This window comes from Pipistrellus hanaki, assembly GCF_964339955.1.
Source record: "Pipistrellus hanaki genome assembly, chromosome: 6".
Taxonomy (NCBI): domain Eukaryota; kingdom Metazoa; phylum Chordata; class Mammalia; order Chiroptera; family Vespertilionidae; genus Pipistrellus; species Pipistrellus hanaki.
In genome coordinates this window covers 35,088,066-35,106,762 of record NC_140508.1, presented here as the reverse complement: position 1 = coordinate 35,106,762, position 18,697 = coordinate 35,088,066, and positions in this window count along the sequence as shown.

Genomic DNA, 18,697 nt, shown 5'->3' with positions numbered 1-18,697 from the left:
TTTGGTTCCTATGAAAATTTTGTATAGCAGCACACTAATAATTAAGAAAATAATATTAATTGGTAACATTTATTGAGCACAGATAATGTTAGGCACGTTTAGAAGGTACTTTACCGGGATTAGTCCATCTAATTATTACAGCAATACCATAAGGGAAACTACTATTATTATTGCCATTTCAGAATGAGGGAAGAATCGATATGGAAAGTTTTAGTAACTATCCTAAGATTTCATTGCTAATGAATGATGAATGGACAATGTACTCAATTTATCAAGAATTTCCCACATCTATTTCTTTTAAAGTAATTAATGTACTTTAACATTATATTTTTCTACCATTTGATTTCATGTATTTGTGGGCTGCAATTAAAAAAAACGAAACAAACAAAATAGAAACAGACTCATAGAACAGACTGGCTGTCAGAGGGAAGGGGCTGGAGGGTTGGATAAAATAAGTGAAGGGATTAAGGAAAAAAAAAAAAAAAAACACCCAAAACTCATGGACACAGATAACAGTGTGGTGATTACCAGGGAAAGGGGCTGGGGAGGGAAGGCAGAAGAGGGTAAAGAGAAGATAAATGGTGACGAACGGAGACTAGACTTTGGGTGGTGAGCGTGCCATGCAACGTGCAGATGATGTATTGCAGAATTGTACACTTGAAACCTATATAATTTTATTGGCCAATGTAACCCCGATAAGTTCAATAAAAAATAATTTTTAAAAATAAAATGTTATTTTACACATATGCCCTTTATTATAAACTATACACTATTATATGCATTTATCTGTAATGGTCACTGTTATTTAAAAAGAATCTTGTGAGACAAAATAATGCTAGAGAAAATTTTGCCAAAGAGTTACTAATGTTTGACCTACTTATTTTTGCAAATTTTACTATTTGATAAATGTTATGATTTCAGAAACATATTTAATGGAGGATTCTTTTAAAAGAGACTTGGTTATGGCCAAAGTTTATTAGAACGTTAGGATTTTAGAGCTGGCAAAGCTCCCTTATTTACAGATAGGGAGACTGAGGCCCAAGGCCACTCAGCAGTGTGGAAAAATGCCTGTTTCTAGTTTGGAGAACCATGGCTGCTGCACTGCCTGCCCCAAATCCCATGTTCCCATGCATACTCACAGGATCAAGGTCACTTCAGCACCGGTGGAGATCCTTAGGAGAACGCCGTCGCCCTCGGGATTTTTTTGGGCATTCATCGCCAAGATGCGGACATTACTGATTTTCAACCTGTGCAAGAACCAAAATTCACCATTGTCACTTCCTGTGACAGCCATTTGCTGAGCACATCTCTGTGCAGCATCATGCTGGGCATTTGGGCCTCCTCAGCCTTGCCTGCTTTGCTCTTTCCCATACCCTCCTCAGAGGTGTGATTGCCTCCATGCTATGGCATGGCATACTGAGGGCCAGGCAGCGGTGATTCCTCCCGAGATACCAAGGAAGAGTAATTGCCTGAGTCAGAATTTGAACTCACAACTCTTTAACTCCAAAATTCTCTGTGTGGAGCCGGTGGGTGTGGATTTCAGTTTCCTCTCTCCTGAGGGGATTTGAGAGTTTATTCTCAGCTATAGTTGGGGAGGAAAGTCTTATTCCCTGGAAAAGGGAATCCGGGCACTGGCAAACAGGTGGAGGCGCGAGTGAGGGGAAGCTTCACCCTGACCCTGACATTACACAGTGTGGGAGCGGAAACCCATAAGATGCTCAGATTGGTCAGGTGGCCCCGCCTCTAATTTACTCAACCTCTGATGGGCCTGGCCTCGGACCACGTAGGCTCTATGGGAAGAACAAGTTTTGTTGCCTTTCTGCCTTTAACTTTAAATTTACACCCCTCCCCAAAAGTCATGTATTTCCACCTACCCCCCACCCCCTTTATTTTTTTGAGCAAAGATCTCCACCATGAAGCATCAGCTCACCCTGATGCAGGCAATTTTGAAGCAAGTTTACCAAGGGCTTTATTCAACACTTCTGGAATACTCCGTATCGCATCTGGAATATCCTGTACCACTTTTTCGATGGCTTTATAAGCCTCAGACCCCTTGGTTCCAAGGGCCTGTGCAGCGTCTAACAAAATACAAATGCCACTTAGTGTTATGTGCCACTTATGAAGCCGCTATTATGCACCAGCTACTAGATAAGACTGCCTGTGTTATTTCCTTTAATCTTCATGACAACTCAATGAGGTAGATATTGACATTATCTGCATTTTACAGATGAAATAAGAATGGAAAGTTTAAGAAATATGCCTGAAGACATACAGCTCCAGAGCCCCTCTTCCTTCCATGCTGCTTTCATACTAATATATACTCATTTTTTTAAATCAACAAACCAACCAATCAATTGACCAGACAATTGATAATGATTGTACACCTGCTTCTAGTAGAGATTAAGGGGAGGGGGGTGTCTATTGCTGTAATTGAGATGTCTACATAAGTTTGAAAAAGTAGGTCAAAGAAAATGAGAGAATAAACTAAGACATGGAAAACCTAGAATTAAGGAAAAAATATGACTCCGACCCATAAAAGTGAGTAATTGGAGTCCCAGGATGAGAGCATTGCAGCAGGACCAGAGAGCAATAAATCACACAGGCACAGGGAGACAAATAGGAGGTCTTAATAGGAGGTCTCTCGAGAAAAGCGGGATTAATAGAATACATGACATGGCAGAAATAGAATGCAGCGTATGAAAAGAGTTAAAGATATATGTGCAAAATATTTCAAGTGAAAAAGAGCAAGGCAATTACTAACTCAAGGAAAAACAAAAGAATATACTGGAGAAGGTATGTAATCATAGTACTTCAACTTGGCTCTGCAATGGACGGTATCTACCCAGTTATAATTATGCAAACAAAGAATGCCAATCTTGCCGAAACCGGTTTGGCTTAGTGAATAGAGCATCGGTCTGCGGACTGAAAGGTCCCGGGTTCGATTCCGGTCAAAGGCATGTACACTGGTTGCGGGCACATCTCCAGTAGGGGGTGTGCAAGAGGCAGCTGATTGATGATTCTCTCTCATCTATGTTTCTAACTCTCGATCCCTCTCCCTTTCTCTCTGTAAAAAATCAATAAAAAAAAATTTTAAAAAAAGAATGCCAATCTATAATAAATAAAACTATGGAGCTAAGGAGACTTAACTTGGGGTGGTGAACACACAACACAGTGGTTCAACACAAAGATGATGTGTTGTGGAACTGTGCACCTGAAACCTGTATAATCCCCATAAATAAATAAAATAAATTTTAAAAAACTATGTCTGGTCTTATAATGCACTAGGGGACCTTAACTCAGGCACTTCTGTTTCTGAGCTTAGTTTTCTCAGCAGTGAAATTATACATGGGGGTCCCTTCTATATCTTTGAAAATCGCCTGACAATATTTGAAAGGCAGCCATGTACAGAAGTTACTAACTCCTATAAAAATGTTTGTCAATGTGCTGTTAATTTTCCGGAAAATAAAAAGAAAGCCAAGTTATTTTAAGAAATCAGAATTAAAAGGAGATTCATAAAAATAGGCATATAGCTACCTATGCTAGGTAGAGTTAATACAAATCAATGAGAAGAGTAAACAACCTACCAGAGTAATATGTGTAGGATATGAACAAAATACTTAAGTTAAAATATATGAAAAGGTTAAAATATGAAAAAAATGAGTGGATTCTTTTATAGAGAACTGTAAAGTAAAACGAGTTACAGTCTTTCATCTTATGAGACTGGCAAGACATTAAAGTTGTCCATACCAGTGCCATCAAGGGAACAGAGTGAAATATCCTTTGAACTTTTAAGATCTGAATTTTAGGAACTTATCCTATGTATATACTAGAGACATGATATAATATGTAAAGGGATATTCATTTAAGCATTGCTTGTTTATAGAAAAATAATAAGTGGCCTGGCCAGAGTGGTTCAGTGGTTGAGTATCAGCCTATGAACCAGGAGGTCACTGTTCCATTCCAGGTTGGGACACATGTCTGGGTTGTGGGCTTGATCCCCAGTAGGATGCATGCAGGAGGCAGCCAATCAATGATTCTTTCTCCTCATTGATGTTTCTCTCTCTCTCTCCCTCTCCATTCCTCTCTGAAATCAATAAGAATTTAAATGAATAAATAAATAAATAAATAAATAAATAAATAAATAAATAAATAAATTCTATATAATAAAAGGGCAATATGCAAATTAACCATCAGTCCATCGCAAAGATGGTGGCGCTCATAGCCACAAGATGGTGGTGTCCAGTCCTCTCAGCCCTGCAGGAGTCCCCCAAGTCCTGGGGGGTGTGGGGGAGGCCACTGAGAGCAGACCGCTGAGAGCAGGCAGAAATGCTTGCCTTGTCGCCTCGGCGCTCTGTGCCTGGCTGTGGATGGGCCTCTGGGCCACAGAGAGCCTCTTGGCAGCAGGCACAGGGCAGCCAGGCCCCATAGAGAGCTACTGGCGCACAGATTCCTGGGCAGCGCTACTAGGAAATAAATGCATAAATAAGTGAATGAGCCAGAAAGTGACTAACCACCTTTCCTAGTAAACCACCCATAAAGTGCAGCCCCTGGTGGCAGTCCCTGGAAATGCAGCATAATGTTTAGGAAAGAGGCTCTCACCCTGAATATTCTTAAGTACACCTTGAACAAGATGATCTATGTCTTCTACACCATGCTTCATTCCATCGTTAAGTTTCTCCACCACATTCGCTGAGGCCCCAGTGAGCAGGCCACACAGGAGAACACATTTCCAAAGCTGAAACATCTTGTGCTGACACCTGGACATTCATAGGAGAAACAGGAGTGAGAATTACCCAGAGGGAGAAGGAGTTCTCAATGAGCACCTCCCCCTCTTCCACTTCACCTTCCTTAAAGACAGAGGTGCCTAGCTCCTGTTTGACAGATGGGCAGCCCAGCTCAGAAAGCTAGAGCACAGAAACACACAGCCAGTGAGTGGATAAGCTGCAACTTGAAAAGTCACACTTGACTACAAATGCATGATCTTGACAAAAAGATTTTTGCCATATGCTGGCTTCTTTGCCTGGAACATCGGTCCTCTTATTTGCATTTTCAACCTATTGACTCTCTGGCTTCAGTAAGACAGCGTGTCCTCCCCGGGGCCTACTGTAGGCCCCGCTCCAGAGTCTAGGTTAGGGAGCTTCCCCCCACGACTTCTGCATCCGTTCTCTGATCAAAGTCCTGGGTGCCAATTACCCGATGACCTGTCTGCCTCTGTCACCAGCCTGTGAACGCTTTAGAGGAGGAGCGGTGACATCTCACTGTCGAATCCTCAGCCCCCAGTAAAATCCCTGTAGTCAGGACAGTTCAACGAATAACTCTTTGCTGAATAAAAGTATGAACAAATAAATGGGCCCTGTGTCATGACCCTGCATCGCCCATCAGTCTGACACTTCTCTGAATATAATTATCTATTCTCTTAATTTGCTATATTCAACATATTAGCTAACCCAAGCTGCCCTAGTCCTCTGTCTCTAGCCCCAAAGCCTTCTGAAGCCCACCCTGTGGGGTGTGGTCAGAGGGAAGCCCACCACTCACAGGTTTGGAGGAGGACGATCACGAATCCTTGTTCTCCTGCACGGTCACCTGGGATCCTTCTGGGTGGTGGTGGCCCTTATATTGGTAGCTACAGAAAGGGAGGCTGTGCAGGGAAACAAGGCCTGTTTCCAGGGCCATCCGACGAGGCTCCAAAGAAAATAACCCCTGTCCGGGATGAGCAGAGAGCCTTCCGGCCCAAAGGTCACCCAGGATGCTGGAATGGACATGAGTGGCTACGGGAGGACTTTCTGCCAAGACTAAGACCAGGCTCTCATGGTGTCTCCAGCTGCCAAGACGATGGCCTTTGTGAGTGGGGGTTAAGGTGAAGACTGAGAATGGACAAATCAGAGAATGTGCTGGTGGGGAGAACCTAAAGTGATCATCAGCCTATTTCTGTCATCATTGGGAAACTGAGGCTCAGAAAGGGGAAGTAACCAGCCTGAGGTGACCCAGCAAGTCAGGGACAAAAATGGGACCAGAATTGTGGTCCACAGAAGGTCAGGGTCAGCAACCAGAAAGGCCATTCTACCCAATCCTCTGTGGTCGGAGAGCTTTCGTGGTGGAGCCAGCCTCAGTTCAAATGTCTGCAATGATGGGGGGCTCACTACCTCTTAAGATTGCCTGTTCCATCTAGTTAGAGTTTCTCCTGAGAGTGAACAAAATCTGCCTCCCAGTACCCCCGTGAGTGGGCAACAGTGAAGCCCAGGAAGGGTAAGCACCTTGCCTGAGGTGGCACTGCCAGTGCCAGGAGACACACACACCAGCCTCCTCCCTGGAGCACTTGCTCCATCCACTCTACTCTCAGTGCAGCAGCAGGGTGTGTCACTCAGCGGAAACCCGAAGTCCCACCAGGCCCTGCAGGAGCCGGTGTCATCTGGTCACTCTCTCTGCCAAAGCCATCTGCCACCTGTGCCTGGTGCCCCCACGTCTTCCTTCTCTTCCGGAAGATTCTGGTCTCTTTCTTGCTTTGAGCTGTGCATCCTGTGTTCTCTCTGCCCATGATTCTCCTCTCCAGCTGCTCCCAGTTCTTGATGTCACCTCACCAGAACCTCCCTCACTGCCCACATGAGCTGGCTCCTCTTCATTGTCCCCAACCTCAGCTTCTTGACTGCTTCTTTCACAGAACATCACTACAATTTTATTTTATTTTTTAAAATCTGTTTTTATTGGTTTTTGAGTGAGATGAAGGGAGAGGGAGAGAGAAACATCAATGAGAGAGGAGTGCCCATGGACTGCCTCCTGCAAGCTGCCTACTATCTGGGCATGTGCCCCGACCGGGAATCGAACCTACGACCTCTTGTTGCATGGGACGACGCTCAACCCACTGAGCTACACCGACCAGGCCACAATTTTATTTTGTTTAAGAACTTGTTCATTGCCCTCAGCAAATGGTTACCACCCTGTGCTCTGAGGTTTTCCTCAAATGTGGGTTTCAAAGGCACTGACCTGTCTCCAGAACGCTCCAAACCTTTCTCTGGGGCATCCTGTAACATTAGGCCCTACCTGGGAAGGTGGCAAGGTCCGCATCACCTGAGATGCGCAGAAATTGGATGAGAGGACTACTGTGCTCTAGTGGGACGCCGCCTGACTGTAAACTGTATTCTAAATGTCCTCGGTCTATTGTTCAAAGACCATTGTCGCATGTTTTTAGTCTTTCCTATCTACGTCTAGCTGCCTCCACATGGGTATCTTTCCCTTGTGTTTCCTCTCTCTTTCCTTTTCTCACCCTCCCCACCTCCCAAGACCCCAACTACGGCTGGCTGTCGCTGTCACCTTGGGCTTGGTGCTGTTTCTCAGCATGAGCCACAGCCAGCTTTTCCCATGACCTTGGCCACCTTGCACTGTCGGGCTCTGAGGTGACAGCGACTTGTCCCCTGGGTGTGGGGCTGGGGCATGGCACAAAGGCAAGAGGGTGAGCAGAGGAGCCTGCTGAGGAGCCATATTCTCAGGGTCCCGCACCCTCTGCCGCTTCACGGCCCCAGCACGCATGAGGGCGGGACTTTGCCGCAGCCTTTGAGGGCCCCTGTCTGCTAGAGCATTTGGAGGCCCCCAAGTCTGACCTACACTAGGCTACGTCTCCCCAGGTGGAGAGAAGCCATGCCCCCTTCTTCCCGCAGTCCTCCAGATCCTAGTTCCAATAGTGTATGCACAACTCTTAAAGAAGCATTTAGATACCTACACATATGTACAAGTTCATGTCTGCACACATACAGCACACATGTGCATACGTGCACATGTGCATGACAGTGCAAGCCAGACTCAGATGAAGATGCATCTTGCTGCCTAAGGGAGCGGAACTTTGCACAGAATCATGGAGGCTAGGCTGCCACTCTGCTGAATGAAAGCGCTCACGGCCGGCAAAGGTGGGTTTGGGTCTCCCCAGATTGCCAACTGGTTTTTCTTGTCCCCCCCTCCCCCCCTTAAAGACTTTAGACACAATTATCTAAAGACCACCGGAGAACAAAGCCAACACTAAGGAAATGAGAAAATATATCAGTTGTGTGCCCAGATCTAGCTGTGCCTGAAGTCCTATATCCCCCAGACTTTTCAGTTAAAATGCATTTCTCGCCGCACCCTCTTTTTCCATTTTTGCGTAGGCCCTTTATGAGTTGAATTCCTGCCGCTGAAACCCACAGCAGTCCTTACGCATTCATTTGAACACTCACTTGGCCTCCTCCCTCCTGGTGGCTGCTGGGGAGCCACACACTGCATGCGAGAGGTCACAGACATCCAAGCCAGAGGGGCGCTGAGCGCTCGCTCACTAACCTAACTCCTTGCTGGACAGACTGAGGAGCCTGCGCCCGGAGACAGCAGAGGAACCATCGAAGGCCACACAGCAACATCGAACCCCACTGACTTTCCTCTCTTATTGCATATCTTGTCATTTTGTTGGAATTTTTTTGCTCTAGGTAATAAGCTTTAAAAATGACAGGGGCTTGAGCCCCATCCCTAGATAACTTGGGTCAGGTGTTTTGGGAACCCAAGAGTGGCCTATGTCCAGTGTCTCGGGATTGCTGAGTGGAAATGGGAACGACTGCACTAGATGACGCAAAGGTGTCTTCTACCCTGGATTCTATGAGCTGTGACTCCCCCTCTCCCCCCACACCAACCTCTGAATCCCAGCTCAGCCCAGGCATGACCCTCATAACCCTGCAGCTCGTGTGGACAGCACTCTGTAGTGCAGCCTGATGGGCCTGCGGAAGCTCAGAGCCATCGAGCAGACTATTGATAATTGCCATTTATTTGGCACTTGCTATTGACCAGATGTTTTTTTTTTTTTCCCTTCTACATCTGATTTCATCCCCTCACAACCTTGCGTGGGGTGTTACTGCCCCTCTTGTTCTAATGAGGAGCATAAGGTTTAAAAGAGAAGGACAACTTGCTCAAGGTCACACAGACAGGAAAGGGCAGAGTTGGGAAGGAAACCTAAGTGTGTATCTTGGCAGATTGAGAACGGCTGTTCTAGCTCCTGCCTCCTGGGGGCAGCAGCGAGTCGCATTCTTCTGCTCTTGCTGGGCACCTGGCAGCTGCTGTGTCCCTGGCACTGGGCTGGGTGCTTCAGGTACACTTTCACCAGTTGTCCTCACGTCAATCCTGTGAGGTGGTTTTGGGCCCCATTTGCCAGGTGAGGAAACAGGTTCCGAGAGGGCGGGTTGCTTGCCCAGGACTCACAAGGACAGGATCTGAGGCTTTGGTTTCCAGGGGAAGCCCTTCGGCCAACATCACATTGAGGCAGGCTGTCAGGGCAGAACAGACCTTGGGCTTGGATATCCTGTTTCTCCCTCAGCCTCTGCTGTTTGAGTTGGTGGTAACGCCTGGTGCACTGGCCCGTGTCAGCCTGGAACCGGCCACAGGAACTCAGCCTCTTGCCAACAGACACACTGGCAGAGAGCCCAGGGGCACCCCGTGGCAGTGTCCTCTGTCCCCTCCCCCCCCCCAAGCTCAGCAGGGACCAGGTGGGCCTCTTCTCTGTGTGAACGTGGCCAGGGCCAAGGGTGAGACAGGTCAGGGAGCTAGCTTTCCTCACACAGACCAGGGGTCCCCCATCAGAGCACAGAGCAGGGAGGAGGCGGCAGCCTACACCCCTACACCTGGGCTGGGACCTGGGGGAACCCAGGCCACCAGAGTCTAGCTGGGTGGCCTTGGGACAGTCGGCAATCCCTCTTCCCTGGCTGCCTGGCATCCAGTCCCACAGATATCCGAGGCCCCTCTTCCTCCAGGCGTGAGGGAGAGACCCGAGGGCTGTGCTGAAATCTCTTTTCCCACCCCAGGAACACGGCCCAGGGAGCTGAGTGTCATGTGGTGACCTGAGACCTAGTGTTGGCCCCAGGCCTCAGTCGCTCCATCAGTGAAATGGGACGAACACACCTGTGCCCGGATCCCAGTGCCAGCATGCAAATCACAAGGGTGCCACGGCGGCTCTCAGGATGTGGGTCACAGCCTGGCTCTGGGGTGGGGTCCACTCCTCTCTCTCCACCTGTTGTTGACTGTGTGATCTCTATGAGGCACGCCATCTCACGGACCCTCAGGGTCCTTACCTGTGAAATGGGAAGGGCACCCGGACTTACCTGCCAGGTGTGCTGTGAGGATGAGGTGGGATAATGCGTGTGACAAGGTGAGCACCGGGTAGTCCCTTGATACATGATAACAGGACGGTGATGATTATAATTATTCTTGGTTTCTGGTCACTTCGCTCCTCCCTGCCTCCATGTTCCCATCTAAAAGTGAAGGTGAAATGAGACAGTGCATCCAGTATGCTTGGTGCTCAGTGAAGGCCCGCGTGGCAGGTGCATGCCCCTATCGAGCCCAAGTTCCCCCTCGGGGCCAAGTCTGGGAAGTCTGAGACCTGTGGTCTCAGGGCGACTATGATTCATCACAGGGAGAACTGGATGGACCGCCCCTGAGGCCGCTCCTGGGCTTGGAGGGAATGATTGATTGATGATGTCTGTCGGGGTGCAGGACGGGGGCGTGGAGCTCCACCTGTTGCTGGTCCTGGACCAGGCGATGTGTGAAGGCCCCAGCTGCACGTTCATGGACTGGGGACTCCGATCTGGATTCCCGTCCTGGCTCTGCGAATCACCTGCTTTGTACTCCAGCCGGACGCTGTTGTCACAAGATGAAGGGAGCACATGGAGCAGAAGTTCCCTCCAAGACAGCAGAGCCCATGGGGCCCTGAGCATCTGGGGCTTCTGGCCGCATCCCCACCAGCCTGAGGGCCCGTGCCCTTGCCTCGGCAGGAATCCCACCAGCTCCTGCACATGACCCCTCTCCGAGGCCACGAGGGCTGGGCCCACAGAGCACCGCCCCGCACCCAGCACCCAGCACACACTCAGTACATTTTTTATTACTGCCTGTGGAAGCATTTTTAATGCACCCACTTTTTTAATCCGTGCATTCTATAAGCCTGGTCTTGGAGTCAGGATGTGTGTCCCGATCTTTCCCTGTGATAGCTATGCAACAGCAGGCAAGTGCCCTCACCTGGCTTTTGTGTGTGGGTTTCTGGTTTTGTGTTTGTTGTTTTGGTGGGTGTGTTTTTGTTTTGTTTTGTTTTTTCATAAAACTAGTGATCTGGTGCACGAAACTCATGTACATTAAAAGGGGATTAATTAGAGGAAATAATTTAATATTGCTATTTGAGAATATATAAAGAATAATTTAATATTCTCTATAATAGAGGTGTCAGAGATGAAAGAAAATTAGTAAAATATATATGAAAATCTTCCTCCTGTCAGAGTCTGGGGCGCACCATGAGACCCAGAGTCAAGCCCCCATCCACCCACATGCACCTCAAAATCGCATGAGACCCAGACTCGGCCTGCCCATCCCCCATTGGGCTAGATCTAGACCCGGCCAGTCCCACCCTTGTCAAGCCCTGCCGGGCAGGGGAGACAGCCTCAGGTCCCCTGGCTCAGCTCCAGGATGGGTGTGTGTGGCCTGAGGTCCCCCAGCTCAGACCGGGGCGGGGTGTGTGTGTGTGTATGTGTGTGTGTGTGTGTGTGTGCCTTGAGGTCCTCCATCAAGCCCTGCTGGGGAGCAGCCTGAGTTCCCCCAACCCAGCACTGGGGGTGCACCTTGAGGTCCCCATCAAGCCCTGCTGGGTGGGGGGCAAGGCCTGAGGTCCCCTATCAAGTCCCACCTGGTGGGGGGCTCAGCCTGAGGTCCCCTAGCCCAGCCCCAGGACAGGAAGCACACCTTGAGGTCCCCCGTCAAGCCCTGCCAGGCTGGGGATATGGCCTTAAGTCCCCTGGCCTGGCACTGGGGCGGGGGGCACAGCCTGAGGCCCCCTGTCAAGCCCCATGGGGGCGGGGGAGGGTGTAGACTCAGGTCCCTGCTGATTGCTCGCTCCTTAAGACTCCTTATGGGAACTTGGCCTCAGCTGCGGGTGCAGCCATCTTTGTGATGGAGTGATGGTCAATTAACATGTTCCCTCTTTATTGGATAGGATGAGAACAGAATGGTTTCTCCCTCAGGAGAGCTGCAGCGGGAATGAAATGAGAATCTGTCAGGTCTGAAGGGTGGCTGAGAGGGTGGGCTTTCCCCTCTGCTGTGTGGCCTTCTCTGCTCTGGGCACCAATACCAGGCCCAGTGCCCCTCCGGTTTGCTGTTCCAGTGACGAGAGGACGCCAGTCTGCGTCCAGCACAACGCGGGGCTGTGCCAGCACCCCTCCCCACCCAAACCCTCCAGAGCAAGGGTGTCGGGGGACCCGGGGAGGGTCCTTGGTGGTGGTGGAGGCCGGTGCTCTCAGAGCCACTGGGGGTGTCATCCCAGAAGGAGAGCAGGGATGGCTCTGTGCGCCCCGCCCTGCCCCCTCTCCGGAAGCCGTCTCTCTGAATGGAAGGCATTTGCCTTTTAGGAACAAAGGGCCAGTCATGAGGATCGTGGGATGAATTTCTCATTGAAAATCTCCAGCGAGGCATTAAGCCCTAGCTGTCCGGGGCCTGGGACATATTAATCTTGGCGTGACACCCCAGTGCGACCACTAATCCCCACCGCGTTGGCTTCCTGGTCCCACTGATGCAGCCCTAAGCCCCGAGCTGGCACCTTTTCTCCAGCGTGGCTCGGCTCCCTGGTGAGGAAGGCCCTACACTCAGGGTCAGCCTGCCTCCTGAGGCCAGAGAAGGCACAGAGGCGGAGGGACTGGGGGAGACCCCTCCTCTTTCCCCATCCGTGTCAGCCCTGTGGCTGTGCACCCCCATCCCACCCACCACAGGGAATGTCCCCGTTTTGCTGGGGGAGGCTGAATGCGCTGCCACGTGGTGTTCGAAACCAGGCTAGTACCAGCAGCTCATCCACTTTACAACAGGCCCCGGTTTCCGGAACTCGAGCTGCCTACTAGGAATTCTTGGAATTCTTGGAAAATAAGAAAGAGCGAAGAGCCGCCGGCACCGGTTTGGCTCAGTGGTAGAGAGTCGGTCTGCTGACTGAAAGGTCCCGGGTTCGATTCCGGTCAAGGGCATGTATACCTTGGTTGCGGGCACATCCCCAATAGAGGGTGTGCAAGAGGCAGCTGGTTGATGATTCTCTCTCATCGATGTTTCTAACTCTCTATCCCTCTCTCTTCCTCTCTGTGAAAAATCAATAAAATATATTAAAAAAATAAAATAAAATAAAAATAAAATAAAAGAAAGAGCGAAGTGACAAAGCGTTTCCAACTCCCCGCCATTTTAGGCCTGCTCAGTACCAGTCAGTAACGTGGTCATGGCGGGCCAGCGTGGAGGACATGGCTGCCTTCTTTACCGACTGAGGGGCAGCACACGGTGTGTGTCGGCTCTCAGATAATGTTCCGAAAGCCTGGGCTCTGGAGCATCCATGGGGTTAGGTAGCTCCCCCAGGCCTCGGCCCCAAGAAAATGAGGGCTGGCTGGGGACAGGGAGCCTTGTCCCTCCCCACCTCCTCCTCTCCTTTCTCCCAGCACTTGGCCCACGTTTCCCAGAAAATACTCAACACGGTTGGAAAGCCTGCTGCCTCCCTGAGTCCTCTGAAGACAGGGCAGCCTATGTTCCCTCGTCTTGGGTCGCCCAGCGCTGGCTCGGGGGCTGGTCTGGAGTGGGAATCCAGTGACGTTTGTGGGAAGACAGAAGGGAGAGCAGATGGGAAGCAGGAGGGCAGCGGAGAGGAAAGAATGGGAGGAAAGAGGTCCACTCGCCACCATTCTCGGCCGCTCTGGCTCCCCGGACCCTCCCCAGGCCTCCTCTCCCGCCTCCAGGACCTGCTCCGTATCAGTCCCTTCAGGTTCCCAGAGCCAGGCCTGAGATCATACCCCACAAGTCTCCCATCCTTTGTGCCTCTTTAAAAAAAAAAATCTTTAAAATTTTTTCAACTAGTTTATATTCAACGGTATTTACTTTCAGGTGAACAGCACGTTGGCCACACAATCACACACTCCACAAGGGTGCCCCCCAACGCCTCCAGCACCCACCTGGCACCAGACACAGTACAATATTATCGACTACTAGGGGCCCAGTGCACGAACCCGTGTACCTTGAAAGGAACTGTGGGCCGTGAGGCTGCGGTGGGCACAGAGGTGGGACTTGGCCCACCCTCAGCACCCTGCCCAGCCCCTCCCGCTGCGACCCTCTCGCCTGTCTGCTGGAAGCCCCCACTCCTGCCGCTGCTCCCACACACTGATGCACGGAGCGACTGGGGCTGGCGCCAGCAGTGGGTGCAAGTGGTGGCTGCTGCCCTGATCACCCCTCAGGAGCAGGTGGAGGTGGAGAAGCCCTGAGGCATGATCGAGTCAGCAGTCGCCGCTCACACCCGCTGATGGCACCAAGCGATCAGCTCCTTGGTGTGCGGGAGTGAAGAATTTTCAGTAACCTACAGAGGCTCACCCCAATGATAGGGACTGGCGCCCCACCTTGGTCTGGCAACCCTACTCACCTGCTCCACCTTGTCCTGCACACCCCCCCTGGTGGTCAGCGCATGTCATAGTGACTGGTTGTTCCACTGTCCGGTCTAGTTGCATATTAGAATTTTATATAGAGAGATATTCCCTATGCTGTACTTTACATCCCTGTGACTGTTTCATAACAACCAATCTGTACTTCTCAACCCCTTCAACATTTTCACTCAGACGCCCCGCCTCCCTCTCCTCTAGCAACATCAGTCTCTTCTTTGTATCTATGAGTCTGTTTCTGTTTTGTTTGTTTATATTGGTCTATGGATTCCACATATAAGGGAAATCATATGGTATTTGTCTTTCTCTGTCTGACTTATTTCAGTTAGCATAATACCCTCTAGGTCCACCCATGCTGTGGCAAATGGTAAGATTTCATTCTTATTATTCCATTGTAGTTAATATTCCATTATGTAAATGTACCACAGCTTTTTTATCCACTCGTCTATGGATGGGCACTCGGGTTGCTTCCATAGCTTGGCTATTGTAAATAACACTGCTATGAGCATAGGGCTGCATATATTCTTTCAAATTAGTGTTGTGGGTTTCTTCAGCTATATTCCCAGAAGTGGAATCGCTGGGTCATAACGCAGTTTTATTTTTAATTTTTTGAGGAAACTCGATGCTGTTTTCCACAGTGGCCATACCAGTTCTTCAGGGCACCTCTTATATAAACCCTGCCTGGACTTGCCAGTTGGTCCTTCTCACTTTCTGCCTTCTGGGTTTTTCTTGTTTGTTTGTTTTTTTTAACAGGTCTCTTCCTTGCTTACACACACACACACACACACACACACACACACACACCTCAACTCTGGGAGGCCAGCTTCTGTCTGGGATTTATTTCTTTTGTTTTTCTTCTTTATTTTTTATATTTTATTGATTTTTTTACAGAGAGGAAATGAGAGAGAGATAGAGAGTTAGAAACATTGATGAGAGAGAAACATCGATCAGCTGCCTCCTGTACACACCCCACTGGGGATGTGCCCACAACCAAGGCACATGCCCTTGACCGGAATCGAACCTGGGACCCTTCAGTCTGCAGCCTGATGCTCTATCCACTGAGCCAAACTGGTTTCGGCTGGGATTTATTTCTTGTTTCCCTCTATGGCTGACACAGAGTGAGCTGAAATATATTTGTCACTTGCATCTGTCAGGATGATTTGAGTGGCTTGTGATGGAAAACACAACCCAACCTGACTCAAGTGTGGAAGGAGCCATTGCCTCATGCAACTCAAAGGCCCATGGTTTCAGCCAACCACGCTTCTTTCTGTGACCTGGCTCTCCTTCCTTCACCAGTTTCACTCTCAAACTGACTCCCAAAAGGGGTGGCAGAGATGGTCCCCAGCAGATCCAGGCCCATCACTCTCTTACTAACCCAGCAGGAGTTGGTTATCTCTTTCCTAACCATCTCTTCCGAAGTCTACGGCTGTCCCCTTGGTTCAGAGCTCAGCTGGGGTTACATGCTGAGCTCTGAACCAATCAGTGGCCAGGGTGAGGGATACACTGAGTGACCAATATGAAAACAATGTGGTGCAGTGGCTGGAGGGGCAGCGGGACAGGCAGGGGGGCACGGCCAAGGGCAGAACTGGCTTTGAGGACGAGGAAATGGTATCTGTGCCAAGGCCAAGAAAGATGAGGCCCATGAGAGTCTACTGGTTTCCTGCACGTGGAGGCCACTGAGGACCTGTGAGGCCTGAGCTGTGGGGTGACTCCTGGAAAGCAGGTGGATGGAGAACTGACGTGACCGGAACAAGCACGCTGCTCAAACCCCTGGAAACGCAGATTCCCAGGCCCTGGCCCCAACCACGGGCACCAAGGCCTGCATTTAAATAAGAGCTCCAGGTGGTTCTTGCTCAAGTTCAAGGTTGTGAAGCACAGCTCTGGGGAACTCGGCTTCGAAGGGGGAAGAGAGGAAAGAAGGGCTCTAGAGGGAATGTATCCTCAGGGGAGAAACCTTGATTCTTCCTAAGGAGGGGAGGCCGGAGCATGAAGAGTTGTGCTTTCTTAACAATAAGAAAATTCACATTCTGCTCACCATGGGACACTTCGTTAGTATCGAGCAGGGCACTAGTTCCGATTTGCATTGATCAGATTCACACCAACTGTGACCTGACATAGTGGAGGGACGGACGTTGTGGTGGGTGCGTCCTGAACGCCTCCCACTGCGGAGCTTTGGCAGCTGGAGGCGTCCCCGGTTCCTTTGGTGCCACACCAAGGGCAGCAGGTGCTGTGGGCCCCGCAGAGACTTCTGGGGAAATGCCAAAGTTTGCTCCCCTCCCCTCTGTTCTCCCTTCTTTGTCCCCCCAGCTGGCTCCGCGTGGCTCTCCTCCAGGCCCACAGGGACCCTCAATGGTCTTGGCAAAAGGAGATTGAGGAAAGGAATGCTGTCATATATGTCACCTGGCCAGACGGCCCTGGGAGCCGCCACAGTCAGGGTGTCCTCAGGACATGGCCCACGTAGCAGGAGGGAGGCCTGGAGCACCCTGACCTCTGGGGTCGCTTTATGCGGGGTGTGGGGAGATTCTCCCTCTGCTGGTTCCCCAGGCCCCAGCCCTGGCACCTACAGAATGAGATCTCTTGTCTGTCACTCTGAGTCTCGTCCCCTACCCCCCAACCCCGCTGCAGGCAGCGCCATAGAGCCAAGGGGTGGTGAAGGGGCCAGATCCATGCATCCCAATCCCTATGGTACCCATGGGAAACTGAGGCCAGAGCAGCACTGGGGGGTAGGAAGAAGGGGGTGGGATGGGCTCAGCAAGGAGATGGCAGGGCAGCTGTAGGCAGGACAAGGACTTAAGGCATCTCTCATCTCTCAGGACTTAAGGCCCTGGTCATCACCCCCTCCTGCTCTGAGCCAGAAGACCTGGGTTTGAATTTCACGCTGCCTCCTTCTAGCTGTGTGGAGATGAGCCAGGCAGCTAACCTCTCCGAGACTCTGTTTCCATCTGGAAAACAGGAAAAATAGCAGCCACCTCCCAGGGTGGCTGTGAGGACCACATCTATTACAGTCCCGCATGGGGAGACAGAGGCACAGAGAGGTTCAGTACCCTAATAGGCTAAAAAACTGGGGTCTGAACCCAGGAGTTCTGACTCCCCAGCCACACATTTAGCCAGATGTTCTCTGAGCCTCAGTTTCCCCCACACTTAAAATGAAGGTAACTAAGGATGGCTTGAAAATTAAATGAGATCCTGAAAGCCACATGCCCACGCAATGCCTGGCATAAAAAAATATACTGCTTTACACAAATACCTTCAGATCAAGTGTAAAAAACGTGGATTAGCAGGGTCATGGCTCCACCGTGTGGTGAAGTGTGGGAACTGCACCTCCATCACCTACCCTGGAGAGGGCTATTTGGAGGGATGGGAGATCACTGATGAGTAAATAAAGGTGGCAGTTCCTCGATATGGGGTCGGAAAGTTCTGCAGTGACTCTCCGGGGTTTAAACACCCTTACCCTCGTCCTGGCAGTGGTCCCATGTTGATCCTACAGAGGGGAGGACCACTGGGTCCCTGCCATTGAAAGCAAAGGGAGACAGAACACGCCGCCAGGAGAAAGGCCTGTAGGGGCCACGATTTTCCCAGAGGGCCCTCCGGCCTCTGGCCTGGTCCCTGCCATGCCTCTAACACTCACCATCGAGGGAAAGGCCGTTAGTGACCATGCCTGTTTTACAGCTGGGAGAACAGAGGCCCGGAGAGGATGGGGCTGGGATAAGGTCACCCAGAGAGGACTGGGCTGGTTAGAACAGTTGAGCCACAGGACGTGGGGGTCTTGAAGACTGGCTGAAGGGTTTAGACTTTCTCCTGCAGGCGGTGGGGAGCTATGAAATAAAGGTTCTTGAGGAGGAGACGAACCTGATGTTGGTGTCAGATATGCCGAGGTGGACAAGGCGGGCCACTGTGGGAAGCTGGCGCCAAGGCCGTGAGGACGAGAGGAGGCCACGGGGACAGGCCTTCGCTGCTGCTCCATCCTCCCACCACCTCCCTGTGTGAGGACGGTGCCCACCCAGCCGGAGGCCTGGACCCGCAACCCAATGCTCCTCTGCCCAAGTTCTAATCAGCCCAACTCTGTCTTTTCCTCCTTCTCAACTCTTTCGAGTCCTTCCATTTTCTCACTTTGAAAGAATACCCTAGATGTCCTGTGACTTTTAAGAAATCAAAGCCAATGGAAAATGAAATGAAGTATTATAATCCAAAAACTTCCCCGAGGATTAAAAAAAAAAAAAATTCTTCCAAAAATTGAATAGCAGGGGGAAAAAATTAAATGTATT